The sequence below is a fragment of the Leptinotarsa decemlineata genome, unplaced genomic scaffold (genome assembly GCF_025532065.1).
Source record: "Leptinotarsa decemlineata unplaced genomic scaffold, Ldec_3_MD MMD2_P_RNA_scaffold_11, whole genome shotgun sequence".
Taxonomy (NCBI): Eukaryota; Metazoa; Arthropoda; class Insecta; order Coleoptera; family Chrysomelidae; genus Leptinotarsa; species Leptinotarsa decemlineata.
Window position 1 is genome coordinate 4,165,759 of NW_027412525.1, and position 15,302 is coordinate 4,181,060.

At 34.7% G+C, this 15,302-nt stretch overlaps 1 protein-coding gene across 1 annotated transcript in view; it reads left to right on the plus strand.

The window, feature by feature from the left end:
- The first annotated feature begins 8,766 nt into the window (after positions 1-8,766).
- Ets65A (DNA-binding protein D-ETS-3) overlaps positions 8,767-15,302 on the plus strand; it is a 307,752-nt gene continuing 301,216 nt past the window's right edge. Inside the window, exon 1 of the mRNA XM_074170116.1 lies at positions 8,767-9,252. The gene's annotated coding sequence lies outside the window, so the exon portion shown is untranslated. The remainder of the gene's footprint in view (positions 9,253-15,302) is intronic.

Sequence of the window (15,302 nt, forward strand, 5' to 3'; positions counted from 1 at the left end):
CGAAAAAATTTACTTGTCTTCGATACTTCATGTTCTGGAAATTGGAGCAGCGGGAACTCTGAAACAGCGTGTGGTGATTGCGAATCCAGAGAGTGCGTGAAGAAATCTAATCGAGGGTGTTTTGATCGGATAACTGATAGTATGCATTCATCGTATTCGGCCAACGTATCACTGGAGCTCAAAATTCTACTAGCTGACCTAATGTCACCATCACCTATTTCACTCAAAAAAAGTTTAGAAAAGTTTTGGTTATATTTCCTGTTATCGATCTGAGATGGAATGACATTGGTCTTAGAATTGAGAATTTTGACGTGTCTTCCGAATATTACTGAGATCCAAAGTTCTCCTGTCGATAGTGTCATTCATTGAGATTATAATTATTTTTATTCACTGAAATCCAACTAAATTTCTGTCAGGTTCGTCTTGAAAAAGAGAGACCAATATAATCTTTGTATTAATACCAAGCGATTCACAATTTCTAAATGTCTTTTAGCTACCCAAAAATTTCTGTTCAGAAAAAGAGGATATCAACAAGAATTCACTGATAAAAATAATGTATCAAAAAAGTCATAGATGATTTTCACGAGAAACATGAGCGATAATTTCTTTTTTTAAAGTAAGCCATGAAATACATGAATGTGAGTGTCAAGTTAATTGTCACACACAAAATAAAAGTTATTCAAATCGTTGAGCGATGTTAAGGGAGAAACATGAATTTTTCCAATGATGAAAAAGTGGATTTGCTTTTTGTATACTCGAGATGTTTGAGGAATGCTACCAAATCTCTGGAAATGTATCAGGAATTGTATCCTGAACGACGACAACCTAATCACAGATATTTTCAACGAATCGAAAATACTTTACGGAATTATGGATCTTCTGAAAAACCCTCTGAAAGAAAATGTACGGTTACTGAATGTGGTGGCGATAATGAAATCGGCGTTTTAGGTGAGTTCAAAGAATATTCACAATTATGATAAAGTGACATTAATTTGATTTAGGATTTATGGAAAATAAAAAAATTAAGAACAAGGAAGTATCTCTGAGGGGTATTGCTCATAATTCGGCCATATCCACTACGTCTGTAAATAAATAAAATATAAATAAAATAAAAAATAAATTCAAGCCTTATCGAGGCAGGAAAGTTCACCATTTGTGTTTAACGGACTTCAACAGGAGAAGAGTTTTTTGTAGATGGCTCATTGGAAAATTTCGCCAAGATAATAAAATTTGTAAAAAAAAATTATGGTGTGATGAAAGTACATTTACCAATAACGGATGGTTCAACAGGAATATACAGTATCATTGGCGACAAGAAAATGAATATTTACATAGAGTTACCAATTTTCAAGAGAGATATGGTGTTAACGTATGGCTTGGTGTTCTTGATAATAAAATTATTGGCCCCCACTTTTTTGAAACATCTCTGACAGGAAAATTATACTCTAATTAAGTTATTAGAAGATTTGCCACTCAGCCTCATAAGAAAATATGAGTATTTCCAACACGACGGAGCTCCACCACATCGCAGGAGAATCTGCAGAGATTATCTCAATACAACTATGCCAGGAAGGTGGATAGGAAATAATGGTCCTATTGAGTGGCCACCACGTTCACGGGACCTTTCTCTTCTAGATTTTTTGTTGTGGGGTTTTATAAAAGAACAAGTATTCAGAACAAATTTTGAAAATATTGAAAAATTGAAAGATTCAATAAGAAGTGCCTGCACCGCTATCACTCCACAGATGTTAGAGAACTGCCACAAGCACACTATTTCTAGAACAAGTATTTGTTTAAGAAATGATGGAAGACAATTTGAACATTTGATGCGATATCGCGTGAGACGGTAACTTAAAAAATGTAACGTGAGACATTCCGTTATGGTGTTCATCTTCTATCTTTTATTATTTCGTTACATTTTATTTCGTAACTGTCTTTTTTTCAATGTGATTAATGATACTGTTAACTATGTGTTACAACTATAGTTTGATATTTGATTCCTCATTGAATAAAAAAAGTTGAATGATAGAATATTGATGATGTGTTTTCAGGAAGAAACGTCGAGAAATACATATGTTGTGATATGTCAACGAATTTGTAATTATAATGACTACGAAAATTTATAAAAAAATATACAGGTCCGTATTTGAAAAATATATTCATGATGGAATTGAATGAACGAAATGTTGCATTGAAAAATGAATATTATTGAAAATGGAGGCGGTAGAGCAAAAAATTAAAATCTCACTTTCAGTTTTTTGCAAATATCTCAGAAACCGTTGATGATTTTATAGATCTGAAAATACCAGTGTGTTGCATTCCTAAATAGGCAACTTTTGTTCCATTTAACCGTCCATATAGGATCTATCGTTTCCGAGATAGCAATAGTGGTATCAGGCTAAAAAATACGGCCTGTATAATATAATGAACTTTCATTATATTATTTGTGTCCAACTAAATTATTCTTATATTAACAAGAATAAGCACATCAAAACCATCAAATATTAACGTGTGTTGGACAATATTTTTTGTGATGCACTATTTGGAACCTTTGGTGCAGTAATGAATATTACTGGAGTTTTATCCCAACACCAAATCGTTGTTTTAATCTTCGATACGTGTTTCTATCACAAAGTGATCATCTTGAAGAGGAAGATTGAACTGTTTATCCTTCGGAAATCTCACTGAAAAATTTCCAAAAACTAGGGCAGGCTGAAAATATCGAAGTTTTTAATATTTCGACATAAAGCACAGCTATCAAGAGAGGGTCAGTTTGTTCACGTGAGTCAAAAGTGAATAAAACCCAAAGAGATCGCGTTTGACCTGTCAACAATAAAAGAGAGAACAGTTGCTATTTCAGTATCTCGACACTGAGCTTATAAATCAGCCGGTCGTGGACGTTACAGACGTTACAACAGGCGAGGGTCAAAATCAGTATTCACGTTAGCACGCGATATCCATTAATAAAGTGTACGATGGTGTATGTTCACTTAGCCACTGCCTGATTATTTATTGGAAAATATGCACGTACACCTACAACGGCAATACCGGTATGCTGCCAAATTTAATTACAGATTGTCCAAGGAAGGTTTGTAAATTACGGGAAACATGTATGTATGCTACTGGAATAGAAAATTCGGCGTACTGTCTGGTGGATTTGATTTATTCTCTAGGTCAGATCAGTCGTGGAAATATACCGTTTTCTATAATATATATAGTATAATATGCTATGCTATGCTATAATATGCTACCCTATACTATACTATACTATACTATACTATAATATACTATACTATACTATACTATACTATACTATATTATACTATACTATACTATACTATACTATACTATACTATACTATACTATACTATACTAACATTCTAATAAATTTCAGTTGTAAGTCGCCTACTCCATGGGATTTTGTTTTTGTGACGGAGCAGTAAAAACTAATTTACATGTATTATTACTAAAAGAAAAACAAAGGAGCTTCTCCAAACTGATTCATTTCAAACATTTTTCTCATACTCACTGAATTCACACACAAAAATCCTCGACATGAAACAACTTCACTCCGTTTTGATTTGTATAAGTCAGATGGCAACACATACTTTTGACACTTGTATATTATACTGTCAATGTCAAAAACTATAACGAAAATAATTCATCTTCGAGTGAGACCGAAATCCCTGAAAAAAAAATTGTATCAACCGAAAAACTGAAATTACGAAGAAATAACATACAAGCAACAACCAAAAAAATAAAAAATTAAAATAATAATGAAAGCTGAAAATTAAAAAAACATTATTAACAAAATTGAAAGATTCCAAACCAAGTTACGTCACGATGTTTCGGTTGTTGGTATTCACAATCGTCTTCGGGTGATAACTGGACTTATTCCTCCGAGATCTGACTATTTATAGGTCATTCGAGTGCTTTCACCTATCCCTTCTTCCCTCTCTCCTATTTATAGGTCATTCGAGTGCTTTCACCTATCCCCTCTTCCCTTCATTGGTTTTAGCGGTAGATGACCGTTTGGCGGGAGTTGGTCGTTTTTCGCTTGATCAGAGGTTTCCATATGTTACGTATCTTTACACTAGTTTGACTAAATGCGTTGTTGGACAACATATACTCGGCTTTTTTGCATTTTCTCCTAAACGAGTGTTCCTCTTTGTGGATGATTTCAGCTTGAGCCCACTTGATGTTATGTTGATGAGTCCAAACATGCTCTGCTATTCTGGATTTGCTGGTTTCTCCTCGCTGTGTGTGTTTCTTGTGCTCAGCAATGCGAACTTTCAATGGCCTCTTAGTTTCACTGATGTATGATTCTCCGCACTCGCAGGGTATCCGGTAAATGCAATTCTTGGAATCGCAGTCCGCATTTGGTGGTCTGGTTTTGTGAGGCTGCTACGGATAGTGTTTTCAAATCTGAAGCAGGTCCTGATGTTATACTTGGACCCAATTCTTCCTATCCTTTCTGACAATCCTCTGATGTAGGGAAGTACAAGTACTAGTTGTGGCCGCTTCTCTTCCTTATGGAGCTCTTGCTGTTTTCTAGCTGAAGCCTCTTCTACCATCACTCTGTAGTAACCAATCCGTTGAAGGTCATTTTTGATGATGCCTAGTTCCTTTTCGAGACATTCCTTTGTATTACAGAGCCCGGGTTTTCAATATACAAATATTTCCCATTTAGTGTCGGTCCTCTTCACCAACACGTCTAAGGAAAGCAATTCGTTGTGGACTTCCTTCTCCATTGTGGAAGTGATGGAAGGACTTACATTGTTGATGTGATTCAGGGAAGGGTCTAGTTCTGCATTCCCATGGTTCTATATGACTTCGATTTCCCCTAGTAGTTCAACGAAATGTCTTGAATTTTCCATAAAAGATGATGTTTTACATGGCAGTGGTTTAATTGTTGGTAGCAAAAATCTGGACAAGTTCTGAGTGGCTGAATCTCTGGAGCTAATGATCGGTCTGAGCGGCACATCCTTTTTGTGGATTATGGGTAGTCCATACAAGTGAGGGGGCTTACTGTGATGCGGTGTTAGTGATGATCTTTCTTTTTCCGAAAAATAGACTTGGTGTTTTTTTAAAGTCTGGTACAACTTCCTTTCAATTAATGTAGTAGGGTCTCTTACGATCTTCGTGTATTTTCCTTTCTGAAGCACCTCTTCGATCTTCTATTCATAGAGATTAGTATCCATCACAACAGTAGCGTTTTCCTTATCTGCAGGTAAGATCTTAATGGTGTATCCATCACAACAGTAGCGTTTTCCTTATCTGCAGGTAAGATCTTAATGGTGTTGTCTCTACGAGGCCCGTTCAGGACTCTTCGTTCTTCATTTTTGATGTTAAAAGTTGGAACTGGTTCGCGATCTAGCTGTTCTGTGATTTTCCATCTGAATTCTTCTGCCTCGATCTGTTGCTTTTATGTTATTTTTTTGTAATTTCAGTTTTTTGTTCAATAAAATTGTTATTTTCGGTCGATCTTTTTAATTTTTTTTCAGGGATTTCAAATCAATTTATATTATATTAGACAATGGAAGTCCGAACTGATGAAATACATTCATTTTATACATTTTATTTGTATAACTTTTATTTTTTCATGTCAAATAAAATAATAGTTTTCACCTGAACTTATTTTCTCAAGACAAGTTTTTAGTCTCTTGGTGACATAGTATGTGGTTTATCCAATTTATATAATTTTTCGTCAAGTCCTGTCCCGGCAGCCTCCAATCATTCAGGCGGCCGCGCCAGCATAATCAACCAATGACCGTAAGGTGAGTGATCATTGCATCTGAAAATCATGTGCCCTACGCAGATACAATGAATAATATTATAGTGATTATTATTATTATCTGAGTAGGGGTTGCTGGTCAGGCCCTGTACCCGAAACTCCAGAATCGTTAACCAATGGGATCATAGGGTCCGAGAATCATATACCCAGAGCAAATATCGAACCAACAATAACAGCCTCCTATAGCCCCCTGCATTTATCCAGTGCATCACAAAATTATCTCCTATAATCAGAACAACCATTTCGACAGAGTGATCTGTCTGGGTAGAGTCTGCTGAGATCGAAGAATACATCTCGATACTCAATTCTATCGGAGTGAAAATCTCATGACGAATATCATCTTACTTTGATAGTCGAGAAGAAATACATCAGGCTTATTAGCTTGTAGCTTGAGGGTAGAGCATGAGTAGTTCCACAACAGATTCAGTTTCTTTTTTTTTTCTGATTGATTCGGCCCTTACTTGATGAAGATCCATAGTAATTTCATAAACAACGCCTTACGATTTGATGTCCATAAACTTTATTTAACGAAATATATCACGACATGTTTCGCTAGTGCAATAGCTTTTTCGTAGTGAATTAAGTAGTAGTACTAAGGGGATCACCGATGTCTTGTCAATACCATAGAAGCACCGAAAGCGGTAGTAAATTACTCCTGAGGACGTTAGGGTTTCAGATGCGACTACGGTAGAATAAGATGTTGAAGGCATCATTTTGGTAGCTGACGTTGAATCCCTCAATTTCCGACTTGAAACCACTCGTAAAAGAGGACACTATGCATTAAAGAGAAATTGTCTATGGTCATGGAGCATGCGTAGGAGAGCAGCCGAACTCTTACCATAGAGACACTACAAACTCAAAAGTCCACGGCCTCCCAGTTGTAGAGGAATGCATAACCGTGAAATGGCTAATTGAGGATGGGGATGCATCATTGTACGGGTTTTCACGTGGAGTTAATATATCTCCTCCTGACATCACTTCATTACTCCAGATGGGTAGAGTAAGATTGGAACGAAAGCATTTTCGTAGCAGCAATTTTGTTCTTTTCCGTTGGTTCTTATGCCCAAATATGTCGGAGCTTGTATTTGCCGCGGAGAGAGTTCAATGAGAAATTTGAATGAAATTTTCGTCAAAAAAATATATTTTGGAAAAAATGTTCATCTCTTAGAAGTATAAATTCATTACAATAATTCACCCATATCTCTCGAATATTTGAAAGAAAATATTCGTACCGTGGTTATACGTTCAATGAACTCCTGAAGTACGAAAAATCACTCACTAGTAGCGCTAGTAGTTCGGTAGGGACAAACACTGAATAATCCTCATTTAAACATATGGTAAGGTACAATTGAAAAATAATGTTTTTAACAGAAGAAAATGTTCCTGGAGCAAAACTAAAATTTGCAACTGTAAAGGATAACAATGTTGTAACATTAAAACGTTGGCTTGCATGCCGTAATTTAAAAGTAACTGGAAAAAAAGAGAATTAATAGACAGGTTAGTATACATACTCTAGTAAACGAGTAACGGTAGATTCAAACTGTAATTTAAAATAATTATGAATTCCAGACTTATTTCCGAGTGATATATGAATCAAATATAGATGGTAATGAAATAAATTTAATTAAATATAATGAATATAACTTAATAAACGATTGAGGTTATATCTCATTCTAAAGAATGGTAATTAACTATGAGGAATTTACTATTAATTTCATGTTTAGAGCATACATTTGAATATTTATTTATTTTTTGCACTGTTAAATCCACTCTTCTCGAAGCATGCATCCATTTCTTACATCTAACCTCATTATTATGAGGTTTTATAAATGGTATAAAAAACACGTTTTCTTCCGGATATCGATTATACGATGTACAATTCGCAAAACAGCAATTCTTTGTTGGCATTATACTAGCACAAAATAATTTTTTATATCAGATTTATATTTTTAAATAATAAATCAATATTACGTAAATAACACTGTTTTACATGTGAATAGTTTATCGTTTGTCCCTAGTACTAGTGCTACCTCTCGTGACACGTTTGCTGTACTATTCTCAGAAAAAAGGCTCATTACATATGGGAACTAGTGTGTTTGAAAGAGTTAAACTATTTTCATTGGATTTTTTTTGGGAACGTTTTAGGATTTTAGAGGATTGATTTGTGTTTATGTAGTTCGCGCGAATCATTTGTTTCGTTTTCTTAATTTTTTCAAAGTCGTTTCATATCCCGAAACTTGGTTTCCGATGTTTCATGTTGATTTATATTGATATTTTCATACATGCTCCTTATTTCCGAATTTGGTCTCATAATACCGTTGGCAATTAAGTGAGTTTTAGGTGAGTTAGAAAAGAGTAATGCAGATTTGTCTAAAGTGAAACCTGTTTGTTGAATCACATTGAATGACTGAAAAAGTAGAGCCAGTTTTTCAAATTTTCAACGTGTTTTTTGTTTGTTCATCTATATTTTTTTTCACTCTCGAAATAGTTTCCACCACAACTTCAACTTAATTTTTTCGTGTAAAATAATGAAAATTCATGTCACTGCATCAAATACTTTTTCCCACATCTCACATTTCGAAAAAAATAAATGAGTATCAATGGGTACCAAGATGAACAATGTTATTGACTCTAGTTCGCAACATCGACACTAGAGGGAGTATCGCTCACTTTGAATTTCTTATAGTGTCCTGCTATTAGTGATTTCATTAAAGATACTGTCCTCAGAAACAGCTCATTTTATGATGAGATCATTTTGAAAATATATGTTTATACATATTGTATGATATGAATTGAGTTTTATGATAATCGGGTCTGTTTATGTTACTAATAATCTTTCTTATGATTTTAAATTCTCTTCAATAATTACTGAGAAATAATTCAACACTATTTCTACCTCACCAATAAAACAACAACTTTTCTCAAAGAAACCGAACATTATATTCTCATTACAGAAACAAACGCAGCATAAACACTTCAACCCCAATGATCGTCACCCCGAAAATGTCAAACAAAGGACGGATCCAGTGGTAACGTCCTCCCGCGATCCTGCAGCGGTGGCGAAGTGATGAGCAACCCCTGTAGAGGTGGCGCCAATGGAGGGGGTAGGAACCGCCCCGCCCCGTGGAGGAACCGCCACTTGCGATATTGCTTCCTGCCATTCCTGCTGGCGCTCGCTCGGTGTTCCGCAGGAGCTTCACTACACTTCCTGTCAACGCTGTCTTTCCTGATCTGTCACACCAGATTCCTGCACAATTAACCGGTCAGTAGTGCTCCTGGACGACCAACGACGCGATCGTCCTTTTTTTCTCAGACAAGTCGGATGTCGCGTGTTCCTGCTGATAGCAAGATTTCGTTTTGAGAATGGATGTTGTACTTTTGAGTATTTTGTCTCGTGTTCTATATAATTGATTCGTAACTGGTTTGATCAAATTTTGAAAGTAGTGAAAATATCGAGGGTAAGTTTCTAGTTTCTGCATGGATAACCAACTCATTGCAATCTTTTGTTCTTTGTCGAAACTCAATTTGTCAAAATTTATTCAAGATTTATATTCACCGTTCAGAAGAATTACGTAGGAGATATTTTCGTGAACCCAAAATTAGTAAAGTGGAAAACATGATATCTATTTCATTATATATAGATGCTTCTTTCTCAATTCTTTATCTCCAACAATAAATAACCCGAGAATTTTTGAAATTTTCTCGATCACTGAAGATTATTTTAAATATTGAAAACGTTTGTTCAAAAGCATAATCTTTATCAATATGGGATGAATATAATGCCTTTTCACCCAAAAACTTTTAGTGAATCTCTTCACCAAACAGCAAGCATCAGAACTTGGAAGAAGTTTGAAATACCACAAACTACAACAAATCAATCTCTGAAACACATATTTACCAATACTTTTCTTAACCTCTGTAAATAATATATTAACCAATACTTCTCAGAGTTTTGTTTACTGTTTTGACTAATTTTCCTCAGATATGGATCTTTGGAATTTCAATAATTTGCGAACAATTTTCCTAAAAATATGTCTGTCAAGGTCGTTTGTTGAATGACTCAGTAACTCCATTTTCCGTTTCATCATTTTCAAAATAAGGTTCAATTTCCACCCTTTCCGAAATTGAGTACCCCGTAACTAACAGATTTCGAAGATTAAAGCACTTCTTCACAATTCACAAGCCAGACTGTTTTCATCTATTTATTTTGGCAAGCAAAAATCCATTGCTGGCTGAACGGCAAAAACTGCAATTTGTTCCAAAGGAATTTATCTGTAGCATTTAAATTGATGTAATAGTTTTTCATTCAAAATCGAGTTTTGCATTCTTCTGAAAATGATGGCATTTCGAAAGTTCATATCTTCTGAACGAGTAGACCAAAAACAAGGCATTGATGGCATCAATGGATAGAGAATCGAAGGCACTTTTCAATAAGGTATCATTCGTAGGATAACACCCTCATAAACAAACTTGAGGTTTTAGCTTTCTTCATCCTTCTCCATCTTTATACAAAAACTTTCAGTTCAATGGTTATAAAAAAGTAGTTACTTCGAAAGTGATTTTTATTTCTGTAATTCAATGTTTATGTGAAAGAAGTTGTTTCGAAATGGCTTTTTCGAAATGGCTTCCAGTTTGTATCTGAAAGTAACATTTTGAAATCAATTGATTTTTTTTCCTTCGAAAGTTTTCCCAAATTTGTTATATAAAGACGGATAAGCAGACAGCCAAAACCTTATTTTGACCAAAACTAATCTCTCCTAAATATATAACTACTTCCAATTTGAACTTGAGGGATTTTTAGATTTTTGAGAAAACTTCATTATCCGTCAGGAGTCCCATTATTTAAAATACTGAAAGTAAAATACGGGGTGAGTCAACAAGATTCTCTCGGTCCATTGCTATTAGGGAAAACAATTTTTCAGATTGCTCAATTTTTTTTTCACACTCATATCGATAAATACCATCTTTAAAAATGTTCTTGCATACTGGGTGACTCAGCTGAGCGGGGCCAACCAAAATTATATTTTTTCAAATGGAACACCCAGTATAAGAATACGTCATTCCATTCCATATTTTTTTAGCTCTCTAAGGAATTTTCCATTGCAGCATTGCCAAGTTATTCCAGAAAAACCTATTTTGCAGACAATAATTTTTCAATTCACTACCTGCATGTCTACAGAAATTAAGTGGTTTTTTTTATAAATAGTTATTCAACATCACTATAATGATTTCGGAAATTTCAACATTCGGAAACATTATATAGGGTGCTCGGTAAAACCGGTCAAGCTTCATTAATTTTCAAACAGACATAGTTCAACTTTTGCAAATAGAACACCATGTATTTTGTCATTTGTATGACATTTTACTACATTTTTCATCAGAAGTATACTATACAAAAAACATATATTTCACAAATTATACCCAGTTTTATCAATTGTTGTAACCACATAAAATTCATTTATTTACGTTCACTTACTCAAAATTTTCTCAATATCAACAATAACGTCTAAATTTTTTATTGAATAGAGGAGTCTAGTAGATGTTCAAAATGGCGACGATTTTCAGCAACACAAAATTTCAGCTTTTTTTAAACGAATTCTCTACACGTTCCAGCATATCCTCTGGGATTTCCCTGAAAGTTCTAGTGTCTTCTATAGATGTTGGAGGAGTTCGTTAGACAATCCATTTAATATACCCTCATAAAAAACATTTTGGTCAGGTCAAGTGATCTGGGTGGCAACGCCATAGGCCCACCCCTACCTATTCAGTTTTGATTGAAATGATCGTAGAGGTATTACCTTACCTCAGTTTTGAAATGTGGTGGTGCAACGTCTTCTTGTAGCTACATTCTAAGTCTTGTTTCATACGGAACCCCATCCAATAAATTCGAAAACTCATGCCGAAGAAATCTTACATATTTTATTCCAGTGAGATGCTCATCCATAAAATACGGAACGATAACTATTTTTCTAAGAATTCCACCCCAAACATTCAGTTACCAAAGGTGTTGATGGTTCAGGCAACGAACAAAATGGTGGTTTTCCGTTGCATAATAATGCTTGTTCCATTCACAGTTCCATTTTTATGAAAAGTCGCTCCATCAGAAAATAACACAAAATCGAAAAAACCATTTTCCCGATTGATCTTTTGTAAGCCCCATCGGCAAAATTGAACACGTTTTACAAAATCTCTTCCTTTTAACTTTTGCATCAATTGCATGTGGTAACGATGAAATTTGCTTGCTCGTTTCATTCGAGATACGCTGGTTTGAGAAAATCCTAATTTCCAGCCCAGGTCTCGGGTACTCACATGGAGATTTTCAACAAGGTGAAGAGCAATTTGAAATGTATTCTCTTCATTTGTTACAGGGTAGACACGTTCGCACTTCTCGTGATTGACATTGCCAGTTCTTTTAAATCTTGTTTTTAGAGCTTGAAATGCCCTTCCATCTGTTTAAAAAAAAATCTGTTCAAAATCTGTTTTTCCGTTGATCAGCTGTCGCCCCCATACGAACGACAACTCTCAGAAGTTGAGAAATTTGTGCGAGCTAAGGTCTAACGAGGTCTTACCTTTTAACGTGTGATTCCTAACACGGTTGCAGAATCATCCCCGCTTCAACCAGATAAATTCTCTCTAGAAAAATATCTGGTCGAGGCAGAAATCGAACCCACGATCTTCCGATCGTGAGTCGGGCGCACTACCATCGCGGCCAACTGGTTGTCTTATTTTGGGAAAGGTGTCTTTGTAAATCATAGATGCAAGGAGGCAGTTTCCGTCACTTTCTCCCAAAGCATAGATCATTTGCACCATATCTTCCAATGCATAATTCTTACTGAAAATGATTCAATCTGCATGCGAAATAAACTACACATGGCGTTATTGACAAATTCCGAGATTCATTTTTTTATGTCAGTCATGGATATTCTTCAGGTTTTTTACGCATTTCTTACCGCTGAAATCACTAGATGTTATGAAAAATGCTAATGAACTAGCGATTAGTTTGAATATTCGAAAAACAAATTTGAGTAAGTGAACGTAAGAAAATACATTTTTTGTGTTTACAACAATTACTAAAACTTGGTATAATTTGTAAAATATAAGTTTTTCGAATACCTCTGATGAAATATGTACTGAAATGTTAGAACATTTCATATAAATGAAAAAATACAGGGTGTTCCATTTGAAAAAGTGAAGTGATGTTGACTAACTATTCCTAAAAAATCCACTCAATTGATGTAGACATGCGAGTGGTGAATCAAAGAAAAAAAAATTAGAGCAGAATAGGTTTTTTTAGAATAACTTGGCAATGCCACAATGGAAATTCGAGAACAATAATTCCTTAGAGAATTAAAAAAATATGAAATCAATCGAATGACATATTCACATACTGTTCTACTAAAAAATATAACTTTGATTGGCCAAGCTCGGCTAAATCACCCAGTTTGCGAGAAAATAATTTTGAAAGATTGTATTTATCGATATGACTGCAAAAAAATGAGCAGTTCAAAAACTTGTTTCCTCTGATACCAATGGACCGAGGAAATCTTCTTGACTCACCCTGTATTTCTGATATATATATATATATATATATATATATATATATATATATATATATATATATATATATATATAATATATGTATATATATATATATTATATATATATATATATATATATATATATATATATATATATATATATATATATATATATATATATATATATATATAAGGTACAATTGTTCATCATTATACCATCTAACGTTGTCAAAATGCTTCAAGATCAGATTAGAAGAGGGCATCGGAGTTCTAGTGTCCAAGAAAAGTGTTTTTAATTAGACTAATGTGTTGTGTTGAATTTGTTCAAATTTTACCAGACAACTAGTTTGAGAGCAGGAAATCTATGTACGCACATGATGATTCATAGACGTTGTACCAGTTTGGTACTATTTCTAGGTGAGATTTGAAGTGGCCATAAAAAACACCAAACGGAGTTTCATATGAGCGACAGTAAGGTGGAAACACTTTGGTATGGTGTACTGATGGGTCCAAGATACTTGAAGGGGTTGTTGTGGTCGATAGCAAAGATTCAAGCTCCAGAAACTTCTTGCTATCGCCCCCACCGTCTATCAGGCAGAATTACTTGCTACAGAGACATGCGCTGTGATGTATCTCGATGGAAGTACCTGGTGGTGCCAGGATTAAGACCATCCAATAGCACAGAAATGATTGACTACTTTGTGTAAATTGAGTTGGAAATGCAAAACCCCCTTCTAAATAACTGTCAGAAAAAAGTCAAGCAACCTTGGACCTCTCCACCTCGTTGAAGAATCGCCACTTCCGATAATCCTTCCTGCCATTACTGCTGACGCTCGCTCGGAGTTTCGCAGTAGCTTCATTACACTTCTTTCATTACACTTCTTCAATTGATTTTCATAACAAACTTTGAATTCATCCAGAAATTCATATATTCACTATTTTCAAAATGTTATTCTCACTTACCATTTTTGTGATGCACTGTTAGGAACCTTCGGTGTAGTAATGAATATTACTGGAGTTTTATACCAACACCAAACCATTAATTTGACACCTCGACGAGTGTTTCGATCACCAAGTGCTCATCTTCAGGAGAAAGATTAATCTTTCTCTTGGTGATCGAAACACGTATAGAGGTGTTAAAAAAACGGAATGTTTTAGGGATAAAACACCAGTAATGCTCATAATAGGGGAGTCCAAGTGGGGATTTCGGGATTTACTAAAGCGCGGCAGATTAATATACAGGGGGAAACCTTGTACCCGGTTAAGTACCTCCACCAAATATGAGCCCCATATATAAGGCCGCCCGTGAAGGATAAAGGATTAGATTAGTAAAAAAAAATTGATCATCAGAAATTCTCGAGCGCGTCAGATTAAGGTAGGGTGAGTTATTCACATGCTAAAAAGTGTATATTTCAGTAATCTGACAATTTGAGAGTGACGTAAAGAAAGGGTAGGGCAGCAAAGTTGTAAAAAAAAACGTCATTTCGACATTCTCGAGTGTAGCTATTTTTTTAATTTTGAAGGAAATAATTCAAGGATAACGAAAAATATATAATCTGACGATTTCCGCAAACCGAAATAACAAAAATTCGTCGATAAAGTTCAATGCGTGCAGCTGTGTGATACCTATATTTTCCTCACCGAGTTTCTATTCGTCTTTCACTTTCTCTCTATCTATTACTCACACTCCGTCTCACTGCTGATCACAGAGACTCGTTCGTGATGAAGATGATGATTAATTAATCAATTGATTATGAAAAATTAATTTTTTTTGAGCATTTCTTTATAATTATTTCCTTATAAATACAAGTATTCTACTTAAAAAACATACACTTATTTATTTTCATGCTATTTCCTGAGCTTTTTATTTAAGTTCAATGATTTAAAAAAAAAATTAAAAAATATTTTTTTTTGTCAGATTTAGACAGCACGTCTAAAACATAAAGATGAACGATATATATCTTAATCTG